We start from the raw sequence: 7,124 nt of genomic DNA, 5'->3' as shown, positions 1-7,124 counted from the left end.
CTCTGGGTGTAGTGCTAGTTACATAAGACTGTTGCTATCAGATTCTGGGCAAGGATGCATGCCAAGATAAGGACGTCATCTGCTGTATTAGGATAATTAACCATTCAGTTGCAATGCACGGAAATATATGATGCTGCTTTATATTGAATCCTGTTCGTCTAGCTCAGTACGGACGATGCTGACGTCTCTCAGGAAGAGGTCTTACCAAAGCCATCTTAATTTATCTCAAGATCTTGGGGAATGAATGTGAGACTTGGGATTTAGTTTGAAAGGTATGCGCTGTACCTCCCTGTTTCATTTGAACCATATAATTAGAGCAGAAGGTGTATAAATCTGTTAATTTACCCTACTTTAAGTGGTCAATGAATCATTCCTTAAAATACAGTTGCGTTCATCCACAAGGTATACCATACAGTACATTTCAGCTGAAAATGCCAGTGTTTGAATTCAGTGTGTGTGGGCACAGATGCCTGTCTGAAAACTACATTTATTCCCCACCCCCCCACCCCCCGTGGTTATGAGTAGGGAAGAGAGCTGAACATCTTCAGAGGGGACTGCACCTTTGCGAAATCTCATGGCAATACTTGCCTGTAGCAATTCTATTCTCAACAGAGACTGATTATTTTGTTGGTGAAGAAGTACACTCAGCACTTACAACAGGACCCACGCTGGTCACTTCTCTGGAAACAGCACGCAAATCCACTTCTACTGTAAACAGTACTTTACAAATCAGCCTAAGGTGTGCCAGCTTTTGTTGGGGGTGTTGCCCTGGTGAGACATTTTTGGGTGACACATGACCTGGAGGTTTGCCAAAAAAAAGCAGGAACCTGATTTTTTTAAGGTGACTGGCAGTAGAATCCTTCTCAATCCACTAAAGTAACTTTGGTTAGGATTGCATTGGCCTCCATATATGTTGCATTTTCTCCTACCCCTTCATGGGTGACAAGATGGAACCTTGTGGGATCCCATAGGTCAGAGGTCAAGGAACCAAGCAGCAGTTCCCCAGCACAACCTTCCAAAACCGATCTTCTGGTAGGACCAAAAGCACTCCAAAATGGTGCATCCCAATCACAGCCCTGAAAGATAGTCCAGGAGGATACTGGAAGCCATTGAGAGGTCCAGTAGGATCAGCAGAATCATACTCCTTCTGTCCATCTTTCAGCACAGGTCATGCACTAAAACTTGCATCATTGAGTGCAATGTTCATGCAGGAATCCTTGAAATCATCCAGACACCATCCATTCAGTCACCTGGCTCAAGAATGGGAAATTGGTCAATAATTAGAAGAGTATGGCTCTATTTGGGATTGTACCTCTAGCCTCCTACTTTTTAATGCTTTTTTCCTGTCAAGTCACAGTTGACTTACGGTGAAACTTGTAGGGATTTTTAGGCAAGAGACAAACAGAGGTGGTTGGTCATTACTTGCCTCTGCATAGCGACCCTAAACTCCCAGCCAAATGCTAGCCAGGACTGACCCTGCTCAGTTTCTGAGATCTGGCATGATTGGCCTGGCTTGGGCTATCCAGGTCAGGGTAAAAACTGTGTGCTGTTCAGTCGCAAGTGACTCATGGTGACCCCTGAACCGAGGGGTTTTCCAGGGTCAAGATCAACAGATGTAGTTTGCCAGTCTTCCTGTGCAGAGCAACCCCAGCCTTCTTTGGTGGTCCCCCATCCAAGTACTAACTGTGGCCAATCCTGTTTAGCTTTCAAACTCTGATTGGTAGAGTTGGTCAGGCCTATTCAGGCTGCTTAGACTATTTGACATGGTTATTATTTATGCCCTACAATCTCTTGCAGTCTACCCTGAACTATTAGGTTGAATGACTTTATGGCACAGGGTATGGTCACTACCCCCTGAAGAAAATTCTAGCATGTGTCATAGACAAACCCTCAGGAACCAAGGATAGTCCACACACAGGTCTTAGCAGGTTCAGACATTTAATGTGCACAGAGCAAGGAATCCAGACATGGTAAGAAACAGCAACTTGCAAACTAAACCACAACGTTGCTGCCACAAGCTAGCTCAGCTGCAACCTCTCTTCTATAGCCAGCCTCCCATTCCCTTGTGCAATACCCTCTACCAATACCACTATGCAGCAGTGCCATAGTGGTTAAGAGTAAGTGTACTCTAATCTGGAGGAACCAGGTTTGATTCCCTGCTCTGCCGCTTGAGCTGTGGAGGCTTATCTGAGGAATTCACATTAGCCTGTGCACTCCAACACATGCCAGCTGGGTGACCTTTGGCTAGTCACAGTTCTTCTGAGCTCTCTCAATCCCACCTACCTCACAGGGTGTTTGTTGTGAGGGGGAAGGGAAAGGAGTTTGTAAGCCCCTTTGAGTCTCCTTACAGGAGAGAAAGGGGGGGATATAAATCCAACTCTTCTTATTCCTCCTCCTCCTCCTCCAGTTGGGTTACTCTAGTCTGGCTCCTGAAAAGACTGCATCTACTCTAGCTTGCCCCATATCTGTTAACCTGCTGCTGCATCTCCTTTGTTGTAAGCTAGCATATAGTCTCCTCCTGCGTTGCTCCTGGGGCTCTGGAGACTGGGGTGGTGGTGGTGGTGGTGGTGGTGGTGAGGGAGCTGTCAGGGTTCCCTCTGGCTCTATATCAAGGGGCTGAAAAGTCTCAGAACTAAGCTCTTGCTGGGAAATCTCAGAGCTTGGACTTGGTTGTGGATCCCAGCCTGAATGCTCTGCTTGAGCCTGGGGACCTGGTGCTGCAGGAACCTCTGGCTGCTCAGTCTCTGCATCTACAGGTAGTGCCTGAGATTCTGGAGCCAACACTGTCCCCTCTTCTCTATCTGAGTCTTCCTCTCAGGGGTTCCCATTCAGACCAGGCTGGGCCCTAACAGCATGCCTCAGTGGTACAGAGCCAACCATCTTTTTCTTTACCGGGGTTATATGTGAAGATTACATAGCCTCTGAATGCAGGTTTCCTGCATGTACATTCTTGGAGAAGAGCAGGTCAGTTGGATCTACATATGGGCAGGGCTGTGAACAGGCCAGGAAAAAATGCCCTTGCTAATGGGATGTAAGTTACCTCTATGACATCAAGAGTTTCAGCTGAACATTTCCAGCAGGTGCAGGTACCATTAAAGCTTACTTGATCACTCATCTAATCTGTACAACAACCTCTCTCACCACATAATTGAGCCCCATCCCATGAAGATAATAATCAAATAACCATGACACCAGTCTGTAGCCAGCCGCTGCTGTGCCCTCAGAAAACTGTTCCAGAATGTGATGGTTCCAAGACAAGAATTTCCTTACCCCATGGATGCTTCTGTTTACCTTTCCCAGAAATCTTTATGCACCAACCAAAATGTTCAGCTGGTGGCCACCTTGGAGTTCCAGTAAAATGCCAATGAATATTTTTAAAAGACTCAGCAGCAAACCAGCTCTCTTTGAATTCCAGAAGTGTGTGACTTCATGGTAAAATAAACAGGGCAGATTTTTAGCTGCAGACTGAATCAAGAAGACTAATCACGATGCTTGTATTGCACATTTCAAGCACTTCATGTATATTGTTTCAATAATCTAGTTTGAGGTAGACCAGTGACTAAGTTAAGACTTGTAAACACCAGAGAGAACCTTCTGACTTCCCCAAAAGCCAGGATACCTGGCTTTTCATTGATTACCTTCTAAATATGTTTTTAAGTACTGTATACTGAGAAATAATACGTTCTTATTTTGTCGATTTGGATGCCCATTTTTGCATCTAAGTTTGGGTGGCAACAGGGTGGGTAATTCTGTTGCATTAACATGCAACGTAATTTAAAATGTTTTAATACCTACTGTTTTATTTTTATTTGGTTCCACATTTTGAGAAGCCGCACCCAATATTCAGGGTTGCCTATTGCACCTTGGGTGGAAAGGCTGACATATTACTTAGAAAGAAATCCTAAGCAGGTCTTCTCTAAAACAAGTCTCATTTTATTCAGCAGGGCTTGCTTCCAAGAAAGCGTTCTTAGAATTGAAGCCTTAGAGACCTAGCTTGGTGCAGTGGTTAAAAGTGTGGGACTTAGACTTGCCAGTAGGCCTGGGAGGAAATTGCCTGTCACTTTAATAGAGATTAATGTATGGAAATGAGCAGGTGGAGGTAGATAACATTATCTGGCAAATAACATCTCATTAAGCCTGTCTTAAAATGATTTTTTTCACTAGACCTGTTGATCTAGTATATGGAAAACCCAGGCTCAGATCTCCACTGTGCCATTGGGACAGTTACTCTCAGCCTAACCTATCTTACAAGGAAGTTGTGAAATGGAGGAAGGCAAACCAACATATGTTGCCTGAACTCCTTAGAGAAAGGATGAGATAAAATTAAATGAGTAAACTTGCCATCTAAGCAGAGAACATTTCCAGTCTCTATTTTTTGCCTAGGTGTGGCCCCTCCTTCTCCCTGTGTATTCCAAAATGTAGCCAATGACAGGGAAGCTTGAGAATCATTCATCCAATGGAGACTTTTAGCCATGAGCACATGAAATGTGAGCACCAATTACTGGGGAAAGAACAAGTTATCACAAGTTAAAACAGTACCTTGTATGGTTTTAGATCCCAGCACCCAAGCCATCAGCTACTGAACACGCACATTCAATATCTTCATGTCAAATCTACTTAAGTATTACCGGTATATATAAACCAACTGGTTTATATAGAAGACTTCAGTAGGTTTGGCGACTAAATTGGTTTTAATCGAGATCTCTGACTTTAACTAGAAAACATCTGAAAAACCCTATTAACTTGGCTAGAGTGTTGTGGGTTTTCCGGGTTGTATGGCCATGTTCCAGTAGCATTTTCTCCTGACGTTTCACCTGCATGAAGATGCCAGCCATAGATGCAGGTGAAATGTTAGGAGAAAATGCTACTGAAACACGGCCATACAACCTGGAAAACCCACAACACCCTAGTGATTCCGGCTGCGAAAGCCTTCAACAATACATTATTACCTTGGCTGCCTTCCATTTCAATTAGCAATACACTACAACTTGTCATATGCTCCCTGCATCCTTCCAATACAGGAGGAGATTCAACTGTGAATGCTAAACAAAATAACAGTGCAATCTAAAGCAAGATTTATATCCTTCTAAGCTCATTGATTTAGATGGACTTTTCAAAGGGTGGAATTCTGCTAACCATGGCAATGGTGGAGTGCAGTCCTGAGTAGACCTCAGAAGTCTCTTTTTTTTTCCAGCGGGTCTTATTCCCAGAGTATAGCATTCCTGCCACAGTGTCTTTTAGATGAGGGGAAAGACTTTGTAATATTTGTTCTGTTTATAAATAGGCAAACAGAGCCAGAGGCAAAACGAGGGGAAACTCCGCCCAGGGTGCACGAGCATGCTGCACCCTGCTGCAGCGCCACCCACCCTGCCCCTTTTGCAGCCTGGCCATGCCTCCACCACGGCTCCACCCGAGGCATCACGCCCTGGCCCACCAGTGCTATGCCTCTGAACAGAGTACATCGGAAGCAAACAGACACACCTTTAGCAGACAATAACGTGTGCAACTTCTTTCACCCATTCCAGCTAACTTCATTTAGAAATTCTTGCTCTGACACCCTTTTTTCTTCCCTCTTCTTTCAAACTTCAGATAGCTTTTTGCCTCTTCCAAGAGTCAAAAGTTTCTCCAGGCTTTAATGAGTGTTTCATTCAAAACACTGAATAGAGATTTACGACTATCAGGAGGGCATTTTCTGTCCTGGCTCCTACTGATGAAGATCAACTGATCATCCAGGGTTATTGGCAATCAATCAGACTGATGGAATGGTCGGTCAGCAGCTGTACCAATATTTTATTCAAAAGATCAACCATTTTATGTGTCTTCGTAAAAAAAAACCTCATGTGTCTTCGTAACAAACCCTCTTAACTTGTTTGGTACCATTTGCTTTTAATTGGTTAATTTGTTATTAAATGTCTCTTCTTGGCATCCTGGTGATGTAGGTAGTTCTTCAGATGTACTTCCTAGGACAATAATGCTGAGGTAGGTAGCTCTCGTGCCATTTTTCAATACCAGGACAATGCCCAAATCAGAAAGATTCTGTCCTATCTTTGCAGGAAAGGAGTTTGTAGGCCCCTTTGAGAAAGGGGGGATATAAATCCAACTCCTCCTCCTCCTCCTCCTTCTTCTTCTTCTTCTTCTTCTTCGCCACCATACTATCACACACGTGAACCTGCCCCATGATTGCCATTCTGTTTGTTTCATGGTTCTGGAAAATCATAAAACTGGCTCCAAGAAAGCCCAGTGTAATGCAAAGCCATTTTTGGAGTCATCTATTGAGGAGCAAATCAGCAGTATAATTCATTCTGCAAGGCATTTGCAGACACATCTTGACTTGACAATCGGGACAGTGAGCGCTTCTGTTTCCCAGGGAAAACAAATAACCTCTTTGAACTGGGATGGAGGCTGATGTGTGACCTGACTGGTGGTGGAGAGGGTTAAATATTTGAAAGGCAAGTCATGGCTGGAGCTGCTGCCATCCTCCTTCATCTCTTGCCAACTGCCTGCAGGATATACTGACACTGAATTTCTACCTCACAGAGGATGCTGCAGTGTGGCTTTGAAATTCATAACGATTTGCTCTTTCCACCTTCCTTTCCAAACGCTAAAGGAAAATAAAAGTGTCCCTGCTGCCTTCCTGATTTTGGAGGTCAACCTCTCATTGACTGCCATTGTGCCTAGCTGGATCCAAGTAAAGGGCAGGAGACAGGGAAACATATGCACGAGCCTTTGGTAATTGAAGGTTTACACAATACATTGCCTGATTCTTAAAATGCCACAGGGTTCAGATACTATTTACCAGAGCAAACAACCGTGGCAATCCCCTGTAGTGTGGAAAGTCAGTGGGGTGTCGTGATTACATGCTGATCAGGGAGAGCTGGTTTCCAATCTCCATTCTGCCATGGTGCTTCCTGGAGGACCAGGGGCTAATTGCCCTCTGTCAGCCTAACATACCTCATGGGGCACATGTAAAGATAAACCAGAGGCATAGCAAGGGGGAAAAGCATTGGTGCATCTTTCTCAAAGGGGCCTACAAACTCCTTTCCTTTTCCCCTTCACAACAAACACCCTGTGAGGTGGGTGGAGCTAAGAGAGCTCCCTAGAGCTGGGCCTAACCCAAGGTCACC

The sequence above is a fragment of the Sphaerodactylus townsendi genome, unplaced genomic scaffold (genome assembly GCF_021028975.2).
Source record: "Sphaerodactylus townsendi isolate TG3544 unplaced genomic scaffold, MPM_Stown_v2.3 scaffold_18, whole genome shotgun sequence".
Classification (NCBI taxonomy): Eukaryota; Metazoa; Chordata; class Lepidosauria; order Squamata; family Sphaerodactylidae; genus Sphaerodactylus; species Sphaerodactylus townsendi.
The sequence above is the reverse complement of the archived record's forward strand: the minus strand, read 5'-3'. Positions refer to the sequence as shown.